General features: G+C 41.2%; 1 protein-coding gene across 5 annotated transcripts in view; it reads right to left on the bottom strand.

Moving 5' to 3' along the window:
- The window catches only part of APBA2 (amyloid beta precursor protein binding family A member 2), a 122,815-nt gene that overhangs the window by 91,631 nt on the left and 10,899 nt on the right, over nt 1-20,285 (bottom strand). For 2 of the 5 annotated variants that reach the window (XM_074881007.1, XM_074881012.1), the window contains exon 1: nt 15,067-15,250. The exons of 1 other annotated variant lie outside the window; for it this stretch is intronic. The gene's annotated coding sequence lies outside the window, so the exon portion shown is untranslated. Of the gene's footprint in view, nt 1-14,524; nt 14,590-15,066; nt 15,251-15,576; nt 15,594-20,285 lie in introns of those variants that run through there. 2 more of the 5 variants (XM_074881011.1, XM_074881010.1) reach the window with 2 other exon arrangements.

The raw sequence follows: 20,285 nt of genomic DNA, 5'->3' as shown, positions 1-20,285 counted from the left end.
TAAACCTCTTCTTGGTTACTCAGATATTTCACCAATGACTGCCTCTAATTTACAGGCAGAAGGTGACAAAGCGCCAATTATGTAAAAGCTTTGAGCAGATAAACAAATGACTAGTCTACTCAGATTTCTACCCATGAAATTGCAATACCAAAGACAGTGATCTTTTATTTTGGAGGATGGAGATACGGTTGGTTTTTTTTTTCCCTCACTCATTATCTTTATTGACTAAACAGAAGAATTCAAAGCTTCATTTCTTTTCTGATGCTACATAAAGAACAAACAACATTCATCTTTCAGTGAATACACACTCTGAAGTCCCTGCTACTTCCAGAGCATGCCATTGTTTCTCATTGGGGAGCAATAAAGCTGGGTGGAAGGGCAGAGGGACAACTGGTGGTGCTTCCGGGATTCTGACAGTAATCTTTGGTAAGGAGATAGAGTCAGCTCGAAGTACCAGTTTTAGAAAAGTCTTGAGGTTTCAGAGACACAACTCATCACTCAAGTGCTCTGCAAACAGTAATGATTGCTATAGAAGACCACTGCTGTTTGAAAAATAATTAAATACCTTCATGAATGGTTCAAAATGAAGGGTATGAAATAACTTCAAAGGTGAAGCACAGTATTTAAAAGGATTTTTCATCCTTTGGGAGGTAAGGGAGCATTGCCTTCAAACTCAATACACAAAATGTATGTGGACAAAATAAAATATGCAGTTAGCCTGCAGTTAAAGGATTCTTTGAAAAAATGTGACTTCGGCTATCTCAACCACCTACTCTAGTTTGAAAAAGTTTTTCAGTAAAGGTGGAGATCCTCTTCAAGAAATCTGTAGGCAAAGTTCAAGTGAAATCCTTGGCTGAACAGATTCTTCTGTGCTGAAACTGTAGTTATTAATTCTAGTTTTTAAATGGCTCCACTTAAAGTCAGGAGGTCAGATATCATCAGCTGCCTAGGCTCTGATGCACAAGTTTTATCCCATCAGATTCTTGTAAAGAAGGGAGGCATGTGGATCTTATCTAGTTGGAGAAGTTGTTGAAAACTGAAGAACTAAGCTTCCTCAGACAAAGCAGGGGCAACAAAGCACTTGTTTACTCCTGATCTTGGGTGGTTCTGGTAAAAGGAAGGGATTGAATATTTATTAAAGTCTCTGACCATCTTTGGAAAAAGGCATCTTGATCTTATGTGATTTCTGTAGCAACACAAGGGGATCTTTATACTTCAAGGAAAAATCAAACAGGTCTGTTGCTGGGAAATGAAACCCCAATAGATGAATCACTTATGAGCATAGTTCCCCTTATAACATCAGTCTGCTGAAAGTCTGAGGAAACATTCATTTTCCTTTAGATCTTCATGATGATAACCAAATGTTTATCTCACTTTTGCAAGTCATTATATGGAGAGCAACTGTTTCAAACACTGGAGACTCTAGATCCTGCCCTCTACAGGTGTGTGATAAAGCTGAAATATTGTCATTATGAAAATAAAAGTAAACACAAATATTAGAGCAGAAATTGTAGATCAGATTGTCATGAGCCTTTGGCAGTTCATACTATGCTCTTTATATCTTTTTAGACTAACACTTCTTGAATAGTCTTTGACTGTATGCATGTCATTTCTCCAGGCTCAATAACTACTTCAGGAAAGTACAGGAGATGACAGCTGGCTATCTCTCCTTTGTCTTCTCTGCCATCCTGTGCTCTGCTAGAGATGGGGACACATTGAGAGTTCTAGTGATCTATCAAAATCCTAACTATTTGGAGACTTTAAGTCTGGGGTTGGGGTTGATTTTTTTCTTTTTCTTCACAGATAGACTTTCGCTGTCAGTAACCGACAGGCTAAGTAGGCAACAATGCAGCATGGAACAGGAAGAAGGCTGAAAACTCACTGTTATGCAATATTTCAAAAAGTATTAATACAGCTTCAGCCATTCTCGTTAGTAGTGTACCCTGTGGTTGAATAAGATGCAGCGTCAGCAGGGTTAATGAGATATACAGTTGGCCTAAACAAGAGATTTGGTTTGGACTGCAGTTCGCCTAACTGCAGCATGTAAATTAATGGTATCACATGGAAAAAAAAACGTATGTAACAGATCTATCAGATAAAAGGCATTAATCCTGCAGTGCGAGGTTGCTGTACCCCAGTACACAGGAAGGTTACAGCTGGGCAGCAGTATGGAAGGCACCTACACACAGGAAAACTCATGCTCCATATCTGCTTATTACCTTACTTGTGCCATCTTGGCTATCAAAGGACTAGGGGAATACTCATGAAGCTTTAGAGATAGAAAGATAGTAAAGCTAGTATGAAAACAAGAATTTCCCCTGCATTTTATTTAATTTGTCATAAGAAAATTCTGTTTTGCTTAACACATTTAAATAAACAACACATTTCCTAGGTTCTCAGAAAATGTAGCTATGCACTTGAATAACACTTTTGACAATTAATGTTTTTCCTTTCAAAATTATATAGTTGACAGATCACTGAAATGTCTTACCCAAGACATCACATTGGTACGTTGTAGGTCAGTCTATTTTGTATTTACCTATAAATTTTCCAATTCAGTACTGTGCATCTCTCATCACTACACATGCAGTAAGTAGCTACTAAGGCAAGAGTGTAAATGGCAATATGACTCTTGCTAATACTTATTCTTCAGTGTTTTGATTATTCACAAATATATCGGTTTGTCTTCAACTGATGCCCAGGACACTACGTGTATAAATTTTGGTCTCAGGTTTAGAGTAAGTAATGCCTTGTCTACAGTTACGTATCTATATGGCACAAAGTAGTATGGCTGGCAGAATATGATCCTTAAAGAATACTATGTTATATAATTGTTGTGCTCATTAGGAAAGTGAGATGTAGACTAATTCCTCTAACAATTAGGAAAATTCCTATTTTTCTATCATTAAGTCAACTAGGTTTCATCTTTCTAAACTTAATTATTATGGTCTTAACAGCTACACCATGGCAGCCTCCTAGTGGTTACTAGAACTTCCTATGTTACAAAGAGACAGCTATAGTCCTGCAGGGTCTGGTGGGCCATTCTGGAGGACCAGAGTACTGCAGGGAAGTTTGTAACTTGTAACAAAATTGAAGCCTTGAAATACTGTTGAGCTGCACTCAGTTCAAATGAAAGGTTAGCTTCCAGCCACTTAAATTGCAAAGATACGCAACAGTCCCTTAATAATAGAAGTTGCCCACAACTGTAGAACAACAACGACTTAACACTGCAGACCTTTCCTGGGCTTTCTCAGCCCAGGCACTTAGAAGGCTTCCCTGCAGGATACAACTTTGTACCATCATATGTAGCCTAGCATTGCAAGGCTGTAATCAACTTCTGTGCCCTTTGATATCTCTCTATCATATTCAAGCCCTGAACAGTCACATAATATTTTCCTTTCCATTTAATTCTTCATCTTGTATTTGCTGTACTAACAACTGTCAGCTGAGGGCAAATAAATCCTAAATTATATGTGTTGTGGAAAAGTCCATTAACCAAGATTTCATTATGTTAAGTATTCTGTGGACATTCTTGCCACAAAGAGCTTAAAAATCTGTAAGTAAGTCTACAGGTGACAGATGAATGAAGTGAACTTTGGGGAGTTTGTTTAAAAAACAAAAACAAACCACCCACACCCCACACATTGACACAGTACTGGTCAAGGACAACAACAATGGAACAGTGTAATATCTGCAAAACCATCCTTTTGTAGTCTCCATGGCAGAGAACTTTTTTTCCACATGCTATTCGTATTTACATAGGCAAATTATTTAATACATTCATTTATAAAAGTAATTATTTTTATTTTCATTGTTTAAGCCAGCAAGAAGGTTAAGAGCAAAATTTGAACAGCAAAACCAAATTAAGATATTCCAGTTAAGTACATTTAAGCCATTTTAACTGATAATTATAGACATACCTATATTTAACTGATAAATATAGACATACCATATTCCAAGTTTTCAGTAAATGTTTGGTCTGTGTGTTACTGATTAAATCCAGTGTTTCACATCCTATCTCTACCATAATATGAAGTTATATTCTCTCCGTACCACGTTTTTACACTGTCGCAATATTCATTTCCTCTCTCAGATAAATGTAAACAGTGGATACCAAACCATCGAGTCTATTTAGATAGGTCAGTCTTTTGAGCAATGACAGTCTACTGCTGTCTTTGTAAATGCCTACCACAAAGGGGTCCTATACACTTAGTTGACTCAGGCTTCACTACAATGAAGATTTTTAATTTTTTTTCAAGCACCTCCATTTCATTCAGGATGCTACTGTGTTGTTTAGTTTAGTTCCACATGTATGGTAAACTTCAAACTTTACTGTTTAAAAATTCCTGATTGAATTTCCCCCGTTGCTTGTGTTTATGATATGAGAGGGTATCTGCAGTCTTCAGCATGCATCTTGTGATAGGAAGCGTGGCATGCAGCTCAGCAAGAGAAGCCACTCCTGCTGAGCCTCACAGGCCTCACAGGATGGTCTGAAGAAGAGATGAGGAGGAAAGACTACTATGAGTCCTGCCTGAGGAGATGGCAGCCATTGTGTCAATGGGACCGACATGTTACAAGTTGTCATCCAGTCAGCAAGGGTCAACCTCAGTTGTCAGCCCCAGTTGGAGTCACAAGTTCATCTGATGATGCAGAGATACCATCTTAAAGGTAATATGGATTTCATCCCATCAAAAGACAAGATTCATTGTGCCAGAGCATGGGGAGGGTGGGAAACTTAGAGCAGCAGTATACAGATGTCATGTTTCCCAACGTTGTGATGGTATTTACCAGTACTATAGCAGGTTATATTACCTTAATTACTGCATTAATTTAATTAGGATTATCGTTACATAGATGAAAATATGTAAAACCATGGACTATCTACTGATAAAACAGCTGGTTCAGAAACTCTGGATGGTATCTGGCTTGTTTATATTTATTATGAATGGTTATAAAAATGTTCATTACCATCAGAAAGCAAACCAATAACTTGAGCGTGTATCATTCAAACAGATGCTGGTTAATAATAAGGAACTTATTTCTATTATTACTGCTATAGCACTGCCAATCTCAAGAATTCCAAAATTATTTAAAGGTATCATATTGTCCACAGATGTTTAAAGTACACATTCACAGTTTCTTCATTCCTGGAGCCTGTGTGAGTATAAACTCAAAGCTGCAATTCTCCCACACTAACAGCTGGACCCTTAACTAAACCATAAAATATCCTTAGACTCCCAGCACTAAAAAGTGTTAACAAATCTAAGTTAAATCAATGTTGGCTTAAGAATAAGCCAGAGATTTTACTAAATTCTGATTTAAAACCTCCAAAACAAATATAGAGATGTGCACAAGAAAAAAAAATAAAATACTGTCCCAAAGGGCTAGTAGTGCTGTAATAAATACCCCCCCACACCAATACTTAGTTTCCCCTCATTCCAGTCTTGAGGAAGCAAAGCACAGATCACTAAGGTTCTTTACTATGTTTTGTACAAAGTATCTTCTCATGAAGCAAATCATTCTTGTACCAAAATGTGAGAAAGGTGTATGACAGAAAGCAGATCAGCTAATAGTTTGTTATTCTCCTAAATGCTATTGTACAAAGCAAGAATCAAGTTAAGATATAGTACCATGGATAAACCTTTAGGCAACTATTCCAGAGATCTTGATATTATACCTCGTTCAGTTACCCAGGAGCATGAATGGTTCTGGGCAAGTCATTTCAGTGACTCCCTATCTGTAAAACAGGGCCATCAAATTTATTTCCTTTGCTTTGACACTTTCTGATAAGAAGTTCAAAAGCTAAATCTTACCTACCATGACAGTACAAAAGAATTACAGTACCAATGTATACATCTTATGCTGCAATAAAACTGACACAAGGTTATTCATCCCTAGAGTAATATAATCTTAACAGCACATTTTTTTCCCCAAATCATTATTTCTAATTAGATCATCTGCTAGTTGGTGGGTCCAGTTATGATGCGTATGAGTTGAATAATAAATGGAGGACTAATATCAGATGAAACACATGCTGTAGAGATAATTTATTATCACTGCAGATAGGTGTGGAATAGATGTGCTAAAAACCCTAAGGTGGTCTCTTTCCAAGTACTGAAAACAGCAAATGTCACAGCAGACACCTTCTGTGCCTTTTACTTAGGGAAGAACAGAGGGAGATTTCCACCTACCATTGAAAACACAAAGAAAAACCCTTTATTATTTAAAAAAAAAAAAAAGAAAAAAAAGAAAAAAACAACCACAGTTGACTTAACGGCACACTCCTGATACCACTCAGATATTTTCAAGGCAAGTCTTCCATCAAGAAAGCAGTAGTAGTCTTTTATGAGGAATGAAGAATTCTGCCACCTTCACAATATTAAAATCAGAAATGCAATGCAAAACAGCATTCACTAGGAAGTGTTTCTCTCCACTGCTCATTTTATGCCTCTGATGCAGCACTGAACATGGAATTTCTAGTCGCAAACAGAATTCCTTCCCTTTCTATCATCCAGTATGCAACAGCTCTTATCTCCAGGGCCATAATATGTCAAATACTTCTACATAATTAAAGCCACGCTGATTGACTGGCTAAGAATATCACAGGGATAAGTTTCTTTTTAAAGCTGCCTTATCTCTAATCAAGAGTTGTCTTCCAGTAACACAAGATTTTGTGCCTAAAGGACATTATATATGTGTATATATATATCTACAAATAACATTCCTTTCTCCTCCACAACCCAGCAATAACAAGAAAATATCATTACACGCTGATTTCCCTTTGTAGTGCTAAATCAGAGATTGTGAAGGATGGCAAGAGGCACTTACTGAGGTACACAAAATGCACATTTTCGTTAAGCATTGAAACTATAATTTATATTCCTCCCTTGATATAAACCTTTAGCGCAATACCAAACAGAATCTTTCCATATTTCATTGGTTCATTCATCTCTGAGATTTGTTATTAAGGTGGGGTTTATTTAGGAAAGAAAATGAAAATCCGTAGTGGTCAAAAATACATGAACAAATCGGTGACAAGGCCTATGTCTTGTCAGGTTATTTTATATTTTAATGTACTGTTAACAGATCATCCTTTTTAAATGCAAATCTGTTAAGGGTAAATTTAAATATCAAGGCAAGCAATTCTGGTAGCATGGCAACAACATGCTATGCTGCATAGTAAGAATCTGGAACCGAGGCAAGGCTTTGCTTCTTTCCCATACTGGATCAGTTTATAAGAGTAGAAATATTTGTGTTCTTTGTGTAACTGCCTTTATGAGTATTCCTACATTAGTAGTTGTAGTGGTCTTTGAAACTCAAGACAGCACAGCACCCCTGTGAAACCTGGTAGCAGTCAGGATGGCCATCCTTAATAGACAGAAAAGCTACAGATTAGAAGAAAACTTTAAGGGGGGGGGGGGGGGGGGGGGGATCTGCTTAGTAGCAGTGTTTAATAAAATATTTCATTCCCAGGAGAGATTTGGTGCGGATTTGAAGAATATAGCAGCTCTGAAGCAATCTTGCTTTTGAACCAGAAACGAGCAATCTCATCTCCATGCACTCTTCCCAATGTGTTGAAAAGGCATCTCTCTTGGCTTCTAGAGTATGAGTTTTGAGGCCTATTTTAAGATTTGACTAAACCAAAAGGGTACACTTAAATGATATTTTTGTGGTAGCTGGTATCGGTGATTCCTGAAAGTAACACCAATTGTTTGATGTCATTTCACTCTTGGTGATGGGGGGGGAGAAAAAAAATCCAGTGTCATTCCAGAACAGAATCTGGTCTGTGCAACACTCATACTCTTCAGTTGTTCCAGTTGCTTCAGTAACCAGGCACTCAGGAACATGGTACCATTTTTGCTTGGGCAGGAAAAGGCAAAGTTAACTAGCACTTCTGAGACTCACTAGAAAGACAGGCTAACCAGTAAAGTACAGCAATCTTCTGATTTTGAAGGGCACAGCAGGAGACAGAAAGTCCACCCAAGTACCTTTGTTTCTGTCTAGTGCATGAAAGCTTATGTGGATGGCTGTGTGGGAATCTTATTTCCTTTATTATTCTTTCTCTCCCATAAAGATGAGCTATTTCACTGAACCTGAACACTGAATGCCAAACACAGATACTTCTGGGAGGGTCTTGTACTACTGTTTAGATAGGTACTGTCCTTGTGAAACTTGGGCTTCTCACCCTATGTTATAGCTTGTATAGAAGGGAAAAAAATTCTCTTTAGAAATACATGTCTAAATGTTTTGGAATAATTGAGCACCAAAAAAAGACAGACATAGAGCCTGAATTCTTCTGTTCTTTGGTAGTTGTTTATCCTGGTTTAATGCAGACAACACACTGATGTCTTTAGTCTTGTGTTTCATACAATTTTAGGCAGGTATCAGCTTGATTTTGGAATTGCAGCTAATCTTTCATCCAGGCTCCCTACTTCTACCTAAACATTCATTCTTTTGGAGCCTACACTTCAAAAATTTCTGTCACTTCCTCTTCCTCCTCAGGGAATTTTTGTATACAGACATACCACTATCACTATGAACAATACAGATGTTGTCTTGCTTCCCCTGCTGCTTCTTTCCTTCCTTCCTCTCATGTTCTCTTGCTTTCTGCTATGCTAATTTTATTTCTCTAATCATTTTAGAACTCCTAAAGTAAGTCAGCACTTACAGGTCCCCAGATCTCTCTCTTATGTAGAACATGAGCTTTGTCCAAGTTTTATTAGCATAACCACTTCAAAAGTACCTGCCCTATCACAAATGCTTTGTGACAACAAGAGTTGATTCCACCTAGCTTTTGATGCACTTTGTTTCTTCCTTAGTATGAAATGCTGTAATGACTTAATCTTCTTTGTGACTGAGGATTTCTGGGTGCTACAGGGTCACTTTGCATGAGACCAGTGGTCTTCTGCATGGCAGGATGCCTAAGGAGTCCTTTCCAGAGGCCCTTAAGAGATCTGTCCATGTGATTCTCCCAAAGATAGGCCCGGTATGTTTGTGGAGAATTGAGGTGACATTGTCCCTGCTGTCTGTTTCTAGTTTACATCAACTGTTAGAACCCCAAGATATGAAAGGTCTTCTACATTTATTCCTATGCTTCCTTCTTCAGCAACTTATCCAGAGGAGCAGACCACACAGTGATCCCAGGGGATCATTCTGATGTCATTCCTAAAACCTCAACCGGCCGCACCTCAATTACTGTGTTCAGTTTTGGGCCCCTCACTACAAAAAGGACATTGAATTACTCGAGCGTGTCCAGAGAAGGGCAATGAAGCTGGTGCAGGGTCTGGAGCACAGGTCTTATGGGGAGCGGCTGAGGGAACTGGGGGGGTTTAGTCTGGAGAAGAGGAGGCTGAGGGGAGACCTCATCGCCCTCTACAACTACCTGAAAGGAGGGTGCAGAGAGCTGGGGATGAGTCTCTTTAACCAAGTAATAAGCGATAGGACAAGAGAGAATGGCCTCAAGCTGCACCAGGGAAGGTTTAGACTGGATATTAGGATGTATTTGTTTACAGAACAGGTTGTTGGGCGTTGCAATGGGCTGCCCAGGGCAGTGGTGGAGTCCCCATCCCTGAAGGTGTTTAAGAGTTGCGTTGAAATAGCGTTGAGGGATATGGTGTAGTTGGGAACTGTCAGTGTTAGGTTAATAGTTGGACTAGGTGATCTTCAAGGTCTTTTCCAACCTTGATGATTCTGTGATTCTGTGAATGAAGCTCTTTTTGTGGACTCAGGCTCTTAACAGTGAGATGGAATGACGAAAGTCTATACATAAGAATATGACTTCTCCATCTCTGTTTATCTGAAAAAATATGAATTTTCTGTTCAATTTTTACTGGAATTACTATCTCACTAAATCCTCCAGAGAACCCTGCAGTGTCATACTAAGATAATCACTTGGCTGTCACTCACAACAAATCCAAAGTGGAACAACTGGTAGGCAGAGATTACTCTTCTACAGTCACTGCAAGAAAAATACCTTACTGGAGAAAATGGAAATGAACCCAAGAAGCCCTATGTTCCCATGTTAGACATCACTTGGCATTCTGGACTACATTGGTCAAGCATCTAGATTTGCACACCCACCAGAACAGTGTCACCACTCATGGTTAGTGTTACAAAACTTGGGTTGTGAGCTGTTTGTTTGGGTTCAAAAAGTAACTTGCCTGCTATGACCACATTACAAAATCTTAGCTAAATCTAACCACTGTACTCATGTGAAAGAATTTCACTAAATTCTTCAAGGATTAGATCCTGTGAACCCTTAACACACAAAGGTAGATGACGTATGAAAGAAAAAGTTGCAAGGTCAGGCCTCTCTCTTGTAGAAATGTTTTAGGAGTAAAACCAGAAGATTTCACTCTTTGAAAATGATCAGGGTTATGGTACAACTGACTTGGGGAGAGGAACTTCTACAAAGGTTGTAGTTGACAAGTGTGTCTGGGAGGGAGATCTCTCAGAAAGTAAAAGGAAAGACAGAATTCTGGAAATAACGCTAGCTGGTGACATGCTCACAAATATTCCTAACATCAATGTACAAAATGAAGTTCAAAAACTACTTCATTCAATTAATAGAATGGAAATATTCAACCCGTCTTTTAAGTAATAAAACAATAAGTTGTTCCGATGTGGCTGATTTTTCATTACTAAGTCTGTGACTAGAAGGGCTATTTTCTGAAGGAAACTTCATCTTAATAGTCCAGAACAGCCAATTGTCCCAAGATACTCCTCTGTGCAGCTCCCACTGGTAGTCCAGGTGGATATCAGCGGATGTCTGCATTGCAGAAGTACTGCTATTTGAAAATCCTTATCTAGATTCCAAACCTCACATTGGTTATAACTGACATATTTCTCCATTCCAAGACTTTTTGTATACCTTCTTGCCAACTTTCCTTTCCTCTTCATTTACTTCTACTTCAAAAGAAAATGATCCCTTCATGCATGAGTATACTCCAGAGTATGCATCTCCACCAGTATTTCATGCAACCTTATCATCTGAGAACAATGACGCATCTTCCTTGTCATCCATACCTACAGGGCTACAGGGCAGTACAGTAAGTATTGCCACAAAACCGGAAAGGAATGTCATGTACTCCAATGACAGTGCATTTACCTACCAGGATCAAAACCAAACAGTTCATCCTATATGTGTTTTAACCAGTTGTGTAAGACATTTTTTCTGGAAAATAGCACCATGAGCCATGAGGAGACTTAAGTTCAGACAAAACTGAGAATTGGGATAAAAGCCCTCTTTTCACGGATGTCATGATAAAGCGTAACTGCTGCATGTTCAGGTCCTGCAGAGAGCACAAGCTTAAAGCCCTGAACACTTCAAGAAACACATAGTGCTTTCTTGAGCTGCTTTTCACACAGCTCTCAAGGGAAAATGGGTCCTCAGGAAAAAAAAATTAAAAATCTTACATTTTAATGCTCTCTCCAGTAGACTAAAAGCATTTGCAAGTACCCAAAGTACTTACAATGAACATTTGACTCAGCAATTGCATGTTTTGTGGAGTGTCTAAAAACTAGTGGATTCTGATTCTGCTTTCAGCTCTTCCTCTTAACTTGTGAAGTGCATGTGACTGCATCACTGCTTTATTTTCTCCAGCTATGAGAACTACCATTATGTCTCTTGCACTGATGTTGCAAGGCTTTAATTGCCTCACAGCAGTGCCAAAAGATACTACAGAGAAAGATTCTTCCTTGCAAGAAGTATGTTCTTCCTTTTGTTTATATCTACATCAAAATAAAAATATCTCAAGCAAATATCTCTTCCTTGCAAGGCTTATAGTAAGGTATTAGTTTGTTCTAATAGTAATGTCCTATTACACAGGTAATAGAGGCCAATGTATCATACTGATATTATACTCCATCTTTGCTGAGATGCATGGATTAGCCCTAGAATAGAAGCTCTAGTTTTTTCAAAAAAAATTCTGACTTCTGGAAACATGTCTGCTTCTTGTATCATGTACAGATAGGCACAAACATACAACAGTTCATAGGATCATAGAACAATTCAGGTTGCAAAGAATGTCAGAGGTCTTTTGTCCAACATCCTGCTCAAACAAGGGTCATTCAGTGAGGCCTGATCAGGTTGCTCAGGGCATTATCCAGTCTGGTCTTAAAAACCTCCAAGAACAGAGACCACACAACCTCTCTGGGCTATCTGTTCCCATGTATGATTGTCCTTGTGGGGCAAAAGATTTTGATTATATCCAGTCTAAACCTCTCGTTTAAACATATGCCTATTGTCTCTCGTTCTCTGTCGCATACCACTGTGATGAGCCTGGCTTCATTTCCCTGAAGATCTTCTTGTAAGCACTGGAAGGCTGCTTATAGGTTCCCCCCAAAGCCTCCCCTTCTGCAGGCTGAGCAAGCCCCACTCCCTCACCCTCTCCTCAAAGAACCTGGCCTCCAGCCCCAACCACTTTGGTGGCCTCTGTGGAACTTCAGTTCATTAATATCTTTCTTGTACTGGGGGGACCAAAACTGGACACAGTATTTTAGATGCGGTCTACTGAATGATGAGTAGAGAGGGGTAATTACTTCCCTTGATCTACTGGCTGCATTCTTGTTCATACAGACCAGAATGCTTCTGGCTATCTCTGTTGCCAGTACATGGCTGGTTCACGTGCAGCTTGCTGTTCACCAGGACCTCTGGGCCTTCTTGGCATGGCTGCTCCGCAGCCTCTATCACTGCAATAACTTAAAGCGTGAAAGCATTGCCTTGTTTATCTAAACACAGATTACAGGGGAAATGGATAAAAAAAGTCTGCAAAAGCACCTAAACCCTGATGTGTTAAAAGGCTACAACCAAGATTTTGTTTTGGACAAAGCCAGGATCTTCTGTATTTCTCTGTGAGGCGGTAGCCTTGAACAGATCACTTCTTGCTAGATTTCTCTACCTTTAGCACAGGAATATAAACTGGAAGAGGTTTAAACCATGGTATTTTCACAAATTATTTCTTAGCAAATGTTCTTATCAGAACAGCTGGAGAAATGGTAAAATTATGATTCTTGAAGTGGTTTCTCATGTTCACAGCCTTAAGCAAAGGTCACTTTTTAAAGACCTAGCTCTTGTTTAAATTCATGCCCAGTCTCCAACCTGAACTGTCATTAACCAAGTAACAGCACAAAAAGTGCTTTTCGAGATTCTTCCTTAGAATCATAAGACTTTGACCAAAAGAGCTGAGCAGCTATGGCCTTTTCAAGAACACTTTTCCTTTATGATCAGAAGATGAAGGGGAAGCAATAATGCAGCTGCTGATTAGAGGCAACACTGCATTTTTTAAAATAGCTTTAGATATTTCCAGGTGCAGCTAAGGGCTAAACTATCAGAGAATTTAGGTTCAGGAAGCCTGACAATTAAGGTTTACAAGGACAAGTCTTCAGCCTGAAATCCTATGAGCCTGAAGTGGAGTAAGGACAGTGGCTTCCCCTTTAGTAGTTTAGTACTCATAGAACAACATATGGAAAGAAAAGCTCTTTCATCCCTGTCTGTCCCATATGGAGGAGAATCTGGACTATACAGTGATAAACTGCAATCTTATGCTTTAACATAAGCTTCAACCTTACGATTTTCAACATACAGATAACCAGCATATACTGTATTTTTACTTAAGTGGCAATAAAGAATTACACTGAAATTCCTCCCTTTTAAAATTACCTTACGTTAAAATACTGTTGTTTACACACAACCACATAAAACTGCGATAGCAGTTGTTTCTGTTTTTCAGTTCCGCTGGTTAAGTAATGAGGGATTCTTGGGTAACAAGCATAATACATGAAATACCTTTTCCGCAAATGGATTTCCCAGCCCCTCCTGGGAGATTATAGGGTGGCCTTGACCAGGTAATACAACTGAAACACTACTCGCATTTTTTACCCAAACTGCTCACAGTAATTTAAGACTTTTCTTAAACATCACTGCAGTGCACATTATCTCTGTACTATAAACGTTGTATGATTTCTTGTCTTTATTTAAATTTCTTTTCTTGTATGCCCTCACTAGCATGCAACAACCGTCAAAAAGACATTGAGGATGCAAAGTACGTAAATCTGAAAGCGCAGACTGCTAGTGGAGGCAAAATAAGCCAGTCTTTGCCTTTCCAAGATGCAGCTCCAAACACAGCATTCCCTTCCTCTCCCCCACCCCCATCCCTTTTGTTATGGCAATACAAAAACCCCCCACATATTCAAAAAAACTGTTCAAAAAGGGGAAAACGGACCATGCTGTAATGTCTCATGCTGGTTATACTAACAAAAATCAAGTATTCTTAATTGAGCGGCTTTCCCCTCCAGACCTCATGATGAAGGGAAGGGGAAAAGAGTGGATCAAAAGCTCTGATCCACTTGCTACACTGGAGGCGTGAAATCAGGAACAAATACAAACTCTTAGCGGTGCTGCATTACATGAGGGCTCCTCTGGCATTTCGTTTGCCTCTGTTAAGACAAACAGACTCTTAAGCCTCCCGCCCTCCCACAAAACGCAGACATTATGCCTATGTTGCATTGTCGGTCCCTGCATTACCGAAAGCAGGCGTTAAGGCACGGCTGAGGTGAGGCGGCGGGGATGGCGGGCTCAGCCGGGCGAGCTCGGAGACAGCTGACGGCGAGCCGGTAGCGCGAGGCACCCGCCGCCGCCGCGGCAGCCCGGCGCGGGGGGACGCTGCCAGCTCCCCGGCGGCTGGCGGGAGGCGGCGGGCAGCGCGGCGGGCAGCGGGGACGTGCGGGCGCGCGGCAGCCCCGTGTGCCGGAGCCCCCCGCCGCCGCCCGCCAGCACACCGGCGGTGACGCCATGCCGCGGGGGCTCCCCTTCACCCCGGCTCCCCCTCCTCTTGCGGGTAGCTCGGTTGCCCGGGGATGGATGGGGATGGGGCCCGCAGCCCCCCCAGCCCCGACTTCGGGGAGAGCAACGTCCGCGCTCGCGCGGGGCGGGTGTGGCCGTGGCGCCCCCCTCAGCGCCCGCCCGGCCCCGTGGGCTCCCCGCTCCCCTGAGGGGGCCCGCGGGGATGCTGCCGCCCCACCCCCGGCGGAGCCGCCGGCCCCCCGCCCTGCGCCCCCGCTCCTTACCCCTGCTGCCAGCGGCGGGGCCGGTCGCCACCCCGCGCCGCGGCGGGGACGCGGGGGCAGCTGCAGCCGCTCTTTTGTGTGCCTGCCTCGGCGCCACACACCGAGACGGCTGGTGGGCCCGGGAAGCTGCGTGCGCGAATACCGCCGGCCGCCCGGGAACCTGCATGGCGCATAGCCCGGCCGCCGCGGCGCCTCCGGGGGGCCGGGCCGGCGGGGCGCGGCGGGGCGGCCCGGAGTCCCCCGGAGTCCCCCGCCTCCCCTCAGCACCGCCTCAGCCAGCCCCGGCCCGCGGCCCCCGCCGCTCGGCCGCCCCCGGCCCTGCCCTGCCCGCCGGCCTTCGCGCTGCCAAGCGCGGGCGTCGCTCTCCGCGCGCGGGGTCCTGCCCGGTCCGCGCCCAGCCAGGTTGGAAGAGGCAATGGCAGAACTCGGCGCTGAGGGCCGGTGAGGCGACGCCCCTGAGTTTCTCACAAAATGGCACAAAAAGTGGGTGGCTTAGTGACATGGACTAACCTGTCAAACATGCTCTTCCACAGACGCTGAAGGCTGGAGGCCCAGCTCTGCGCCAGCTTCACAGGTGCCCATGGAGGAGCTTGTCCAGACCTGGACTGAGGAGAGCCGGCTGCAGGGCGCATCACCCCTGCACCCCCAACCTGCAGGATGCAGCAACCTGCAGCCTGGCAGCCCTTCAGGAGCCCCTCAAGCAGCAGCAGTAGGCAGGTGTGTTTGCTGGAGGCCTCCAGTCCGGCTGCGATGAGTGGCGAGGCCACCCTGCACCGGCAGTCTGTACCCCTCGGGGCCCTGCGGCTGTGGTGGGCCATAGTATATGTTGTTTCCAGTGAGTCTTCCATACCGTTTTTTGGTGAAGCGCATTCCTGAATGCTAGCTACGTAATCCTGCTACTTAACGACCTCGGGTTTCCCCTGAGGTGCTCCAGTGCAACAAAAATCAAATTAAACACCAAAAGTTTGAACATTACTGCAGGGGACGGCACTGGACTTGGTCACATTCCATCACACAGCCAGTTTCATGAGATGAAATCATGATTTTTATGCTCTTGTGCAGGTAATACGTAGATCCCCCTATAAAGATTAAAAATGGAAGATGCAACGTGCAATATTTAAAAGCTCACTGAAGCGGGTTTCTCCAAGAACATTTCTTACCGTGAATGATAAACACAGTTGGTTCCTCAGGCCTTTTATTAGAAACTACTAGATCTTCCTACTGCAGCTAGATGATGGTGATTACTTTGTATATAAAAGAAGATACCTCAGACCAAGTGCTCTTAGGCCAATTATGACAAGACCTGCTCATAGCATGTAAGTATGCAAATTTGATACTTGTAGCTATCTTGAGTGTAAAAAGTAACCTTTCTCATGACAGCAAAAGTGAAAAGCTGTCCTAGTGTAACTATACTGCATTCCAATCAGCTAGGTATCAACGTTCCCTGTAATAGCTGTGTGTCCAAGCTGGTGTGCTTTTCTTTGCCCTGGGGTAGCTGTACCAGTTGCTTAGCACCAAGTCAAATTCCATGTTCGTGTAAAGGCCCTTCACAAAAAACACCATTTTGTGGGGTTTTTAATTCTTGTTTTTTGTTTAGTTGTTAAGATTTCTGTTAAGATTCACTAACTACAGAGTAGCCATTTGCTACTAAGAGGCTATTTCCTATCCTGGTTTTCTATGGTGACTTTTTTTAATTTGTGCTTTTCTATATCTTGATTACTTGACTGATTTTGGTTCTCTTTTGAAGATAATGAGAACTCAAACATTACATAAACTGTAATGCATGTATGTTTTACACAGAACTACAGAAAGTTATATATAATCTGTCGACAGGTTGTTTAAACATTCAGCAAATCATATTTTAATTCATATTATTGATTCTCAAAATTGTTACCTTGATGAAATAGCCTCATGTACATAAGGAAGTTTTCACTTCCTCAATCAATATACCAAAAGCAGTACTCCCAGCTTGATAGAGCAGGTATGTGTTGGTTTTTTTTTAAGTTACTGCAGCTGCAAGTATTGTACTACAACTGATCTCTCAAAGACTGCAGCGGTCCCAAAGGGAGTGGGCTATTTTTTTTAACTTAAGTTCCTAACAAACATTCTCCCTCCACCTCATTTTGATGACAGTGACTTAGATGATTATTATAGAAAATTACATACCAAAATGGAAAGTAAAAATAGGGTGCATAGTATCAGTTCAATAATGCACCTTTCCGCTACTCTTCAACTTCTGGAAATAATCTTTTCCATACAAGCCAGCCACAGATGCAGAAGTAGGATATTCCCCCTATTTAATGCAAACTGTGCATCGTCACATATGCCTTCAGAGTACCCACAGTTACGAGTTACTTCAAAACTTTTAATTTTAATTATGGTTTAAACTTATCTTTATTACTGAAAAAATGCAATGTTAAAAATAAGTAAAAATCTTCATTAAAGATCTGTTTTATAGATTTTAGCACCTATTTGCTATTTTTATGTTAACAAAGCTTAACAGTTAAAAGATTAGTTCAGATTACACTTTAGATTACACCTAGAAAATTCATTAAGTATTTCAAAATGTATCATTACTTTAAAATGTTTAAGAGAGAACTCTTCCTCATTTGTCAATCTATGCTATAAACTTTGCAGTTAACAATGCTGTTTAACAATATGCAAGACAGTGCAAATGAACATGAAACTAGATAGATGACATAATTTTATAGATATTTAAGGATTATACCATCCTGGGAGGCAAACCTGCCTCCTCCGCAATAAGATAAATTTACATTTCATAAAGTGTTCAAACTGCTTTGAAAATGCTTATCAAAGGTGACAGATTTTCCATTCCTAAGAAGGTGAGGTCTTCCATTTTAAAATTGTCAGCATTGGGCCAATTAATTTATACAGTGTTGTCAGTTTCCATTTCCATATTAATCTTACATGATTTGATGTTCCAAGTTTAAACTGTTGGTTACCTTTATGTGTCTAGAGCCACCCAGCACCCTTATGAGAAGCACCAGGGCTATCATTTTAGGGACAACTTCTGTTTCAGTCTAATAATTTGGCCAACATGATAACTGCTTTGGTAAAAGAATCGAGTATTTATTGAAAGCATTAACTTTAACTTTTTCTCTTAATTAAGGGTTCTTGAGTTCAACAAACCCAAGTCAGATCACTACAGGAAGAATTTCTTGTAAGGAGAGAATCACATGAAGCACCAAGGAAATCATTCAGAGCACCTACTGTAAGTACCTCAACTCGATATTGTAAACATCTCCATGTTTCCTGATCTTTCTATGAGACTTCCTTGATCACACCAACCTCCATTCACCTATCTTAGCAATAAAGTCCAAATCCAAGGACTGTCCTTAACAATAGACAGCAATGCTTCTGCATGTGCATTAAGAAAGTAAACTCTAGTCTCAGCATTAAACACAGAAGTATTATCCACCCAGGGAGTGGTCTGCAGAATCAAGTACCATCTTCAGTTCCTCCTGTAATTAATTCCCAAATTTCTAAATTATCAGGCTGTGTTGACTGTATTAAGGCACTGTAGCTGTGGAATGATGATAGAGTACATTCTTCCAAAACCTGTGATAAATTGGGTAAATATGGTAATAATGAAAGCAATTTAATTCAGAATTAAATACCCAGTGGTGTTTGGTTTTGTTTTTTTTTTAATTCAGGTGAATTAATGGCAGTATAAGCATGATGGGATCAGAGTTGTTGCAGATTTGCAAAACTGTAAGGTTAGCTTTTAAAAGGCATGTAGTTAGTTCTTTTCTCAGCTTTTTGAGTTTGCTTTTAGGCTTGTCTCATCATATGGAACGGGATTAATTCTGCAGCCTGTTCTCCTCCTCCCACCTAGGAGAGACTTGAGGGTTGCACAGAGGAAGTCAAAAATGGTATTTTGCATCATTTAATTATAAGCACTTTAGTTGCCTCAGTAATGTTGATGAAGTTCAGAAAAATGTGTCTTGTCTGCCTTAAGCAGCATAAAATAGGAACACGGTTGAGCTCAGAAAGGGAAAAAAGGCACATGGGAAGATTGGAGCAGGGAACTTGCACTTGACAAATGACCCAAGTGTGAGAAAACTTACTGGCAAAATATTAACACTTCATCTTCTGAAAAGCTTGACATTATCAGAAAAGGAGGTTTCAATGTACCTTTTGAAAAAAAACCCCAAACAACCCAACAAAACCAAATACCCATTGTCAAAGCCTAATTCTCTTCCGAACTAATCAGGCTCCAGTTATTTGAATCACTGTTGTTCTTTCCAGAAGTTATATACTGGTGCAACAGCGGTACACCATTAAGTGTCCCTCCACCTGAAGAAACAAATCACAGTTCTCTATTGCTCCAGTTTCCATCCCCAAATTTCCACTGTTTTTCTTGATGTTATTCCCCTTTTATAAGCACGGTAGTGACAAGGGTAAGGCCCATATATCTAAACACCTGCCCCAACCCCTTAGAAAGTCAGAACAGAGAGTGAATTGTGAACACTGTCTTCTTTAAGGTGAAGGACTAGAGGTTTGTTACAAGTATATGGGCTGTTCCTGTTCCCACTGAATTCTGTGAGAGTTAGGCTTGTTGAACAGGAAATGTCTCAGCACATCTTAGCTGTCTTCAGTCTTCAGCTGTCCAGCTCTCTTGGCTATTCCTTCCAAGTCTACAGCACCAGGGGTGGAAATTCTCATATCTTGTAGCACATACCCAGACAAGTAAGGGGGTCTGATCCCACCAAATAGTAAGAGCTTGTAATAAGCATGACCCAGTTTTGAGTACCGACTAACTGCAGATCTAAACTCTCTTTTGGGGGGGGGGTGCGGGGTTTGGTTAATATCTTGACTTTCACCTTAGGAGGAGTCAGATGAAATGTATAAACTGAGAGTGAGATAGGAGCATGACTTAGTTATGATGAACAAAATACATCAGCTGATTTCGTACTGCAGTCAGTCAGGAAAATTGCTGGTTACTAGCTAAAAGCATTACAAGTCTCTTTCTGCTAGTAAGATGAGGAAACACAATGAAGCAAGTGGAGTTAAGTATCGTTTACTCAAAATCTCCATTCCCTAGTACTATATCAAGCTACTACTCTGAGTGTATTGATAGATGTCATATGCAAAATTCCATCTCCTTCAGACAGGACAGAGAAATGGAGTACAAACCTAGGGAGGTCTGCCCTGTTTTCTGCTGCACCAAACTTAAGGGTGTTAGGTTCAAAGACTTC

This window comes from Strix uralensis, chromosome 11, assembly GCF_047716275.1.
Source record: "Strix uralensis isolate ZFMK-TIS-50842 chromosome 11, bStrUra1, whole genome shotgun sequence".
Taxonomy (NCBI): Eukaryota; Metazoa; Chordata; class Aves; order Strigiformes; family Strigidae; genus Strix; species Strix uralensis.
This window is presented reverse-complemented; position numbering and strand designations above follow the sequence as displayed.